This window comes from Zalophus californianus, chromosome 2 (genome assembly GCF_009762305.2).
Source record: "Zalophus californianus isolate mZalCal1 chromosome 2, mZalCal1.pri.v2, whole genome shotgun sequence".
Classification (NCBI taxonomy): domain Eukaryota; kingdom Metazoa; phylum Chordata; class Mammalia; order Carnivora; family Otariidae; genus Zalophus; species Zalophus californianus.
Window position 1 is genome coordinate 164,350,793 of NC_045596.1, and position 10,280 is coordinate 164,361,072.

Genomic DNA, 10,280 nt, shown 5'->3' on the forward strand with positions numbered 1-10,280 from the left:
CAGATGAGCAGACTCCATGTTTTTTTTTTTCCCACCAACGTGGAAATAGGCGGTCCATGTCAGGCCAGGGAAGACAGGGAACTTACCAGAAACAAAAGGAGTTTGGGCAGCTGCTTGGGAATATTCCATAAAGTCCCCATGCTGAGGTAGACTAATCAGAGACTCTTGGCTCCAATTATAGCCATTAACCCAGGAAATGAATGAGGGAGAAGCCCCCACATACTGCTAGAGTAACCTGGATCTATTAGGAGGAACAGTGAGAGAGAGTGAGAACCTGTATACACCGCCCACTTCAGATTTCCCCACTGGCACCCCAGGTAAAAATTGAAAATGGGGAACAAATTGATTGACTTTTAAGTGGACACAGGTGGAACATAATTCAGTATTTAAACTAATTTAAATTTGTTGGTTTAATTAAGATACACATGTCTTTAGAGTTATCAGCATTAAGTGTGAAACTTTTATTCTACCAATTTTGTACTTAAGTAGTCAATAGGCGACATTGACAGAAAACGGCAAAGATAGAAATCCATCATGGTCTAAGCGACACTCCAACACATGTAGTCTTTGCAGCCAACTTCTCTAGGAAACAGTCCCTGGTTGGGTTTTAATTCCTTCCGGTACTGGTTTCGGCCGGTTCCCAGTAGAGGTCCCGCGGCCAGGAGCCGCTATACCAGGGATGTTGGGAGGATCACATTAGACCAATGAGGAGGAAACTTCACACAGGAGTCTTAAGATTGGCAGCTGTCCTGGTGACGTAGGTGGCTGTCCTGTGCCCAAGACACAGTTTTGTATAAGGACAGAAATGAAGGGAGGGCAAGTTTCTGGGTCTTATTACCATTCCGGCCAAGGTACCAACATCCAGCCAAAAGGCCGACTTTCTCCTCCCCATAGAGTAGCCACAGGCAAGAGGATTTCAGCCTGAGCAATTGACATGAAAGTGTTCCAATAAGACCATACTCCTTGAAAAGCCCCTGAAATGAAAGTAAAGGGAGAGGAGATGAAGTACGCACTAAGTTTTCACCGAGGCTCGGAGTCCAGACGAGAAGACTCGAAGCCCCACGTTGGAAGCCAACATGCTATGGTTTGAAGTGGTGGGGTTCGGAGCCCACAGCCAAGACAGAATTCTTGAGACGTCTTTGGTGCAAAAGGTGGTTTTCTTAAAACACGGGGGCAGGACCCATAGGCAGAAAGAGCTTCTGCCCCAGGATTATGAGGAGCAACCGATTATATACTTGGGAACTGGAGGAAGTAAAGACCAAGGGAACTTTCCAAAAGGACTTTCAGGGCGCCTGGGTGGCTCAGACGGTTAAGCATCTGCCTTCCACTCAGGTCATGATCCCAGGGTCCTGGGATCAAGCCGCTTTGGGGCTCTCCGCTCGGCGGGAAGCCTGCTTCTCCCTCTCCCACTCCCCCTGCTTGTGTTCCCTCTCTCGCTGCGTCTCTCTCTCTGTCAAATAAATAAATAAAATCTTAAAAAAAAAAAAGGACTTTCATACGCTAAAGAAGCCTCAGGGGATACTGGAGGCCTTGCTATTGTCAAGCCAAGGTTGTTTTTCCCTCTAGGAAAGCATCAACATTAAAACAGCTGGGAGTTTCCTGGAGGATTGTTACACTCCACCTGCCTCAAGTGTTTGTCAGTGGGCTGCAGGTTATAAGGAAATTTAATTTTATCTGCATTTCCTTCTGCCTTTGTTCCCCACATCAATATGTCAAACCAAACAGGTGGGTCATCAGGTCATCAGTGCCCAGGAACACCCCCCCCCATTTACCCTATCATGCTAATTAGCAAGCTCAGTTTCAAAGCAGGAAGAGAAAGGAGCATGATTGAATAGTTGTAAAGCACTTAGAATAGTGCCTGATGTATTCCAAGTGCAACATAAGTGTTTAACAAAACAAACATATTTATTGAGCACCTAGATGTTCTGGGCCCTATGTAAAGTTTGTTTGCTATATGACATCATAAAAAATTTCTCTTTAGGGGCACCTGGGTGGCTCAGTCTGTTAAGCGTCTACCTTCAGCTCAGGTCATGATCTGGGAGCCCTGGGACTGAGCCCCAGATGGGCTCCCAGCTCAGCGGGGGGTCTGCTTCTCTCTCTCTCTCTCTCTCTCTCTCTCTCTCTCCTTCTGCCACTCCCCCTGCGTGTGCTCGCTCATGCGCGCCCTCTCTGTCAAGAAAATAAATAAAATAAATAAATAAAATCTTTTTTAAAAATAAAAAATAGGGCGCCTGGGTGGCTCAGTCGTTAAGCGTCTGCCTTCGGCTCAGGTCATGATCCCAGGGTCCTGGGATCAAGTCCCACATCCGGCTCCCTGCTCCGCGGGAAGCCTGCTTCTCCCTCTCCCACTCCCCCTGCTTGTGTTCCTGCTCTCGCTGTCTCTTTCTCTGTCAAATAAATAAATAAAATCTTAAAAAAATAAATAAAAATAAAAAATTTCTCTTTAATCCTGTCACTTCTGCAAATCACTGTCCCTGAGAAACTTAGCAAGATAGCCGCAGCCTTGCCAAAGATTTGTTCTACACCATTATAATTTAAGAGTTTAATTTAATCAATTGCTCAGCTCAAAATAACTTGGTTTTCAATGGAACATAAATCTTTCTGATAAGGTAACATATATTTAGATCTTTTAAAATTTGATGATGGCCCAGGAAGGGGCCTCCAGATTTTATTATATCCCACCATATTTATCATCTTAAGCCCTGTTTTCCCTCAAGATAAGACATGTCCACTGCCTACATCTGGTCTCTATCCTTCTCTAGAGACATGAGCAGACCATTTAAAAAAATTTTTTTTCAGATGCAGCAAAAAAACATATCCCTTTTTCTTCCTGCTTTGGGGCTTAGCGTGCTTTTGAGCAGTGACTAGGGTAATCAGGAAACACTGAGCAGCCTGAGTGCTTGGCACAGTCCTGAGCACCACTAATCCAGGGGATACAAGCAATGTAACTCTCATCGAAGGTACCTAGAATCTTGTTGAGGACATAAGATCCACGGAAAGCCATCAATTGATGAGTAATAAGGACCAAGCAATAAAATATGTGTGCTAATTTGTTCTGCTGTAGAGGCAGAACTGTACTAGTGATAAGGATAAATTTTCTAAAGGGTTTATTTTAAAATAAAATTTCTGAGGATAAATCAAAGATAACTATCCTCTTACGCAGTCTTTTTGTGTAATCAGTTGAGAAGACTCTGCTCTCTTACCTAATAGCAGCCAGGCAAAGCAGCACTGAGCTCTTCTGAATGAGGAAAGAATTGTTTTCTGAATAATCTGGGAACTGAGTCATACATAGTAAAAGGAGACAGATTAACAGATAGGAAGGCAATGAAACAGACCACTCGGAATAGAAAGGATTTCCCCAGCCCCCAGAGAGCCAACTCTGGTTCAGTGATTTCAGCAACTCTTATCTTTCCAATTTTGTTTTACTCCAGCCCTGCAAAGAGAAGACTCTGCAAGTCAGAACTCGCTCCTTCAACAAACAAAAATTCTTCTGCCAGAAAAGTTGGAAAACTCGGTAGTTGGAAGACATGAAGAAACCGTTTTTCTTCCAGGGGAGCTGGTGGGAGATGTGGAAGGGCTGGTGGAGACTGAGGGTGAGCATGAACTTCAGCCTGGACCTCTTGGGGATCAGCACAGAGCTAGCTGCAAAAGAAGGAAAGAAAATGCGGCTCACTTCCGTCCTGGGAATGAGATCTGGGCCAATAGTGAAACTTTAGAGAAGCAGAGACTGCCAGGCCACTGGGCCTCAAATCTTGCATGAAACACTGAAAGCTGAGGACTTAAGGGCACTTGAGTCACCCTTTCTGGAGAAAGATAGCTTGGGGGAGGAAATCACTTTGCATGCTCCCTTCATTTTTACACACACGTTTTTATTCCAGTAAATCAAATTAAAGAGAAAGAAATAACTAAAGGACAGCTGCCCAACCTTTGGCAATGGTGGCAGGGAAAAACTGAATACAGCCTGGGCTTATGTGCTTATACCACCTGGCAGGTGTGTTTCTTCTCTCACTTCCGTTCTGAGCTTTTGCTCCGTGGAAGCAGAGATTTTGTTCACTGCTACATTCCCAATTCCTGGTACATGACAGAGATGTAACTCAGTGTAAATTTACTGAATGAATGACTGAATTGGCCAATGCAAAGACACTGTATTTTTTAGCACTTGGTTATACATAGTGACTGGAGTCTGAGAGACATGGGTTCTAATCCTGGCTCTGCGTTTTCTTGGCTTTGAGAACTCAGGGCACTTTACTAAACCTCACTGAGCCTCAGTTTTCTCATCTGTCAAATGAGGGCTAATAAAACCTATTCCTCACGGTTCAAAGGTATAAGTGAGATTATATACACGAGGTGCCTAGTACAGAGCCTGGTGCTTGTTAAGCCCTCTCTGAATAGCAGTTATTAATGCTGTTATCTTTTAAATGCAATAATCCTGAAGTCAGCTGAGATCCCTGTCTTCTGTGATTCACAATGAAAGGGTTTCAGACCTTCTGCTGCCCCTTACAGTAAAAGACCTCTGGCCCTTTCACCTTTCACATCTCTCCAGGAATTTGGTGTAAGAGGTGGTGGTGTGTGATGGTGGGTGAGGTGGGTGGCATGTGTCTTAGTTAACCTCTGATTCTGAACTCCTACCTTTGCAAAGCTCTTTTTTTTTTTTTAAGATTTTATTTTTAGGGACGACTGGGTGGCTCAGTCGCTTGGGCATCTGCCTTCAGCTCAGGTCATGATCCTGGGGTCCTGGGATCAAGTCCCACATCGGACTCCTTGCTCAGCGGGGAGCCTGCTTCTCCCTCTGCCTCTGCTGCTCCCCCCTGCTTGTGTGTGCTCTCTTTCTCTGACAAATAAATAAATAAAATCTTAAAAAAAGAAAAGATTTTATTTTTAAGTAATCTCTATGCCCAGCATGGGGCTCGAACTCATGACCCCAAGATCAAGAGTCGTAGGCTCTACTGACTGAGCCAGCCAGGCGCCCCCGCAAAATTCTTAATCCCCCTTTTTAAATAGGTCCTCTTCTTTACCACCACTGGGTATTTTGTTCCTACACCTCTAGTCCAGTCCTTCAGAGCCCCGCTGATTTTTTTTAGAGAGTTCATCTTTTTATGGAACATGTTACAAAAGAGAACTAATCATAAAGAACAAAGCCTCTGTCATCTTTGGACCCCTCGGTTGCTTCTTTCTTTGCTTTCAGTGTCTTCTCTTGTGCTGAGGCACCAGCAGAGGAGGTGTTGGGACCTCCTTGCTGGGGCAAAGGCACCAGCCCCTACACTGCAGCTCAGCTTCCAGATATTGACATTGGCCAGGGTGAGTCACAGGACAGTAAGAAGATCAGATGTTTGGTAAAAAGAGGTTTACCCTGCCATCCAGATAGGTCATTCAGATAAAAGTTTTCTCTGCCAATAGCTCTCTCTCTCTCTCTCTCTCTCTCTCTCTCTCTAAGCCAGGCTTCATATTTAAATTCTCTTAGGGGGTTAAGGGGGGAGCTAAAAGTTTTCCTTGAGTCTGCTGGGTCATGATTGCCTTCAGCTCAAAATAATCCAAAAGCCAAAGTGGCATATTTTCAGGTCGCATATTCTGGTCCCCGTCAAGACCTGAATGAATGGATGCAGGTGAACTCAGAGCAAGGCCATAAGTGCAGGTGAGTGCTAGGCTAGCAGGTGTCAAGCATGGTGCTAGTAAGGGCCTTACTCCAACTCAGCCTTCCTCAGAAGGACCGAGCACCTTAGCACAGCTGCAGAAAGGGTGTTCCCACTAATTTTGACACAGTATTAGTTTACTGTTTATTGCCTGCCTCCTCCAATACTGTCAGCCCCTGCCTGCCTCTTTGGTGCCCCACATCACCTACGACAGGCCTCCACGTAATAAATAAATAAATAAATAAATAAATAATAAATAAATAAATAAATAAATGCATTTATGACTGCATAGTAGGTGCTCTATAATTCTTTCTGTATTGGAAGAATGTAATCAGCTTCGGGATCATGTTGCCACCCTGGGCTTGTGGATCCTGTTCTTTGCCCAGGCATGGAAGTCAGTCCTTTCCGTTGAATTCATCCAAATGATCATTCACAGAAGGACTTCGTATTTTACAGAGTTCACCAAAAGTCTGGAGAGATGAGAGAATGTACATCACAGTGCCACAGCAATTTGAAATTAAACATCAGACAACTTCTCTTTAGAAGTTCCCATTTCTACCACCTGGATTTTAGCCCCCACCAACCCTTCCCCCAGCTTCTCAGACCTCCTGCTCTTGAACACAAGGACAGATCCCTCCTGGTTTTTCATGCAGAGCAACCAGCTCTCCTCAGCCACAACCCCCAACCTCAGCTCAGTCCTGAAGAGGAGCTTGCAACCAGGGCCTGTGACATACCCAACACAGCCTCTAACTTCCATTCTGATTCTCAATGCCTTAGGCTGCAGCCCAAAGCCTGTCCCATGTCCCTGCTGATGTCACACTCACCAGCTTACTAGCTGCAGCTTCTCGGGCTAACATGACCTACTCCAGACCCTCTGTGACCCCCTGGAAGGCTTCCCCTTGGCATGAGCAAGTTCTGAGCTAAACGGGCCATGTATGTGGTGTCTAATTTCTTTCTCTGTCCCTGCTCAGCCACCACTTCCTGTAAGAAAAAGGGACCCGTAGTGATTTGCTATGAATTATGCCTCCCCTTAGAAGGTGAATCTGAGTCAATTCACACTGTTCCAGTGGGCAGGTCTGCAAAGTGGGCAAAGTGGGCGAAAATGGCATGACCCAGAGGGATAATTCCTTGGAGAAAAAAGAACTGTAGACCCCTATTCATTTTATTATCAGAGGATGTCAGATAATTTAAATACACAGATAATCTCTCTACTTCATTTTGGTCCTTTAAAAAAAATTAGGTTTATAGAGGTATAACTTACACGATAATAAAATTTACCAATTTTAAGTGTACAATTTAATGAGTTATTTTACAAGTATATATAACCTAGTAACTATAATGAGAATCACTCTATAGAACGTGTCTATCACCCCACAAGTTTCCCCCATGCCCCTGCCATTGACCCCCTCCCCTAGCTCCTGACTCCCAGACCCTGGCACCCACTGATGCAGTCACAATAGTTTTGCAGTTTGGCCCATTTTTACTTAACTTCTTAGCAACCATTTCTGGAGAGCTGCTAAGGTGTGGTCATACTGCTGGGTTGAGCTGGATTTCTCATGTTGAAGAGTCAGAGGCCAGAGATGACCAAACCACTGACCCAACAGGGTAAGGCTCCAGGAGAACGCAGCGCTGAGCTAGCCAAGGCAGGAAGGATGGCTAATCACCGAGTCTGCAGAGCCTCTGCCAAGAATGAGGAACAAAGAGGAAAGGGAAAAGCCAGTGCACAGGCTGGTGGGGAGGAAGACCACACAGCCCGCCAGCCGAGATGGGAACTTTAATCACACACCCGGGCTGTGTTGCAATTCAACTGTCACACCCAAATCCATCCTGAGCCCAGGCTGCCTTCAGCACTTCCCCTTGTCAGGGCTCGGTCCCACCTACCTGCCAGTCCCTTCTTCTCCTTTCTGCAGGAGGCTGCAGGCCACGCTCAGGGCCGCCAGATCACCAAATAGGTAAACTGGATCTTGGTCCCTGGGCCACCCCCCGTCCTGGCTCAGGAGCCAGGGGGCTCTATCTGAGTGTGTCGCACCCAACTCCTTTCTCCTTTCTCCCGTGGGCCTCCATCTCCAAGTTCAGGCCCTTTTCTCTGAGTGGGAGCATTTCAATTTTTATTGGAAGAAGGAAAAGAAGGAGTGAAATTAACATTATGGAATATCTTTTACCAGAGGGAAGGAAAAATTCGACAAGAAGAAAGACGCAAAATGAAACGTAAAAACCTGGGGCGCCTGGGTGGCTCAGTCGTTAAGCGTCTGCCTTCAGCTCGGGTCATGATCCCAGCGTCTTGGGATCGAGCCCTGCATCAGGCTCCCTGCTCCGCGGGAAGCCTGTTTCTCCCTCTCCCACTCCCCCTGCTTGTGTTCCCTCTCTCGCTGTGTCTCTTTCTGTCAAATAAATAAATAAAATCTTAAAAAAAAAAAAAAGAAGAAGAAGAAGAAGAAAAGTAAAAACCTCTCTCCAGGTCTTGATTCCTAACCTGTCCCCCAAGAGCCAACACTGTCAAACATGGCTTGTATGTCCATTACACAGGGGGGAGAAGGGACATTGTTTAAAAGCAACATAATAAACACGTGGCTCTGCACCGTCCCTTCGTCACCCCAGAATTCATCTTGGAGTGCTTTCCATGCCAGCATATGTATTGATTTTGATATAATTTCAAACTTATAGAAAACCTACAAGAATAATAGAACTCATGACCCAGATTCACTAATTATTCACATTTCACTTCTTTTACTTAATCATTTTCTCTGTATCTATCTCTCCATCTACATATTATTTTTCCTGGGCCATTTTAAAGTATGTTGGAGACACTGTACCCCTCCCCCTAATTTCCAGTGTGTATTTACTAAGAATAGGACCTTTTCTTACATAACCACAGTTCAATTCTTATAATCAGGAGACTTAACATTGATACTATTACCTGATTCACAGTCTGTCCTTAAATTCTGTCAGTTGTTCCACTAATATTCTTTTTAGCTTCTTTTCCCCAGTCCAAGATCACACATGGCATTTGATTTTCCTATCCCATCTCCTCCTTTCATCTGGAAAAATTCCCCAGGCTTTCTTTGTATTCCTTGATGTTAACATTTTTTAAGGCGCACATGCCAGTTATTTTGTAGAACGCGGGTTTTTCTGACTTGATGTGTCTGTTTCAGAGTAGCATCTTGGGGGGCGCGTGATGTCATTGTATCCCCCCCACTACTGGTGCCCTTGACTTTGATCACTTGGTTAAGGGGAGGTCTGCCGGATTTCTACCCTTGTAGATTACTATTTTCTCTTTGTAATTAAGGCAATTTGTGTAAATGTCCAATTCCTCATCAAACTTTTTCATCCATTCAATTCAGCATCCATTGATGACTTTCCTATTATTCTTTTTTTCCCCCTTGGCACAGAACTTTATTAACCTTGTTTCAGACTTTATTCCCAGGTTTCTTCAGCTTAATTAGCTGCAAAGAATGAATTGTGTATACGCAAAAACTGAAAAGAGCTGCAGTGTCCGAGGGGCTTGGGCTTAAAAATATTGGAGAGTCAGATCTATGAACGAAATTTTAAAAAGCAGTCATAATATAAAACAGCAGCTCCCAGTAACTTCTTCAAGTTGTATCTTCTTCAGAAGTTGACTCAATTCAGTTTGCTTCATTCTTGGAAGCTTCATCGGAATTCTCCACAAGATCTGAAATTCATCATCATCCTCTCGGGTAGCAGGTGGAGCTTTTCCTTCCACAGATTGTTTGGGCAGAGCTTCAGCCGGTCTTCTTCAACTAGTCAGACTGTCTGCACCGAGTTGGTTTAAGATCCTGGGTAGCTTTTCTGTCAGCTGCTTTGTCTCAGCGTGGCCTGAAATGGTGGAAGTGTTGCGGCCAGCGACGCCTGAACTTTGGGGTTGTTAGAGTGCATCACCGTTCCTTGGTCTGTGAACATACTCACTTCTTCAATACCACAGATATTGTTTACCCCGAACTTCTTTAAGGAGAACTGCAGTTTTTTACCATCTGCTGTAGCCGTTCTATGAACCACCTTCTTTCGGCAGGCAGTTCCTTTCCCACCAATGCGCACTTGTGCTTACATTTTGGCGAGTTTCTCCTGGTTCATGATAGTTTCTTTCATCTCGTTGGATCGGAAATGGGACCGCGCGGGGGAATAGGGTTGGCGCTCAGGGGGTCTCGGGCGGACCAGATGAGATTAGGTGCACACACGCGGGGATGCAAGATGGCAGCTAGAGGGCTCCTGCTATTATTCTTATATTTGGAATTCTACTGCAAAGAAGTTGGTTTTTTTTAAGCTGGCGTTCCACTATAAAAAAGAGCTTTCCTTTCTCTGACATTTATTTATTTCTGTGTTTGTTTATACTAGTGTGAACTCTTAGATGTTTTTCTTTTTTTCTTTTTTAGAGAGAGAGAGAGAGCCACAAGCACACAAGCAGGGGGAGTAGCAGGCAGAGGGAGAAGCAGGCTCTCCTCTGAGCAGGGAGCCCGATGTAGGAGTCGATCCCAGGACCCTGGGGTCACGACCTGAACCGAAGGCAGGCCCTTAACCGACTGAGCCACCCAGGCATCCCACGAACTCTTAGATTCTTAGATTATTCAATGCGTTATAATCTAATGCCATTATTTTTATTTGTTTTGATGCTCAAACTGTTCCAGATGGCCAGTG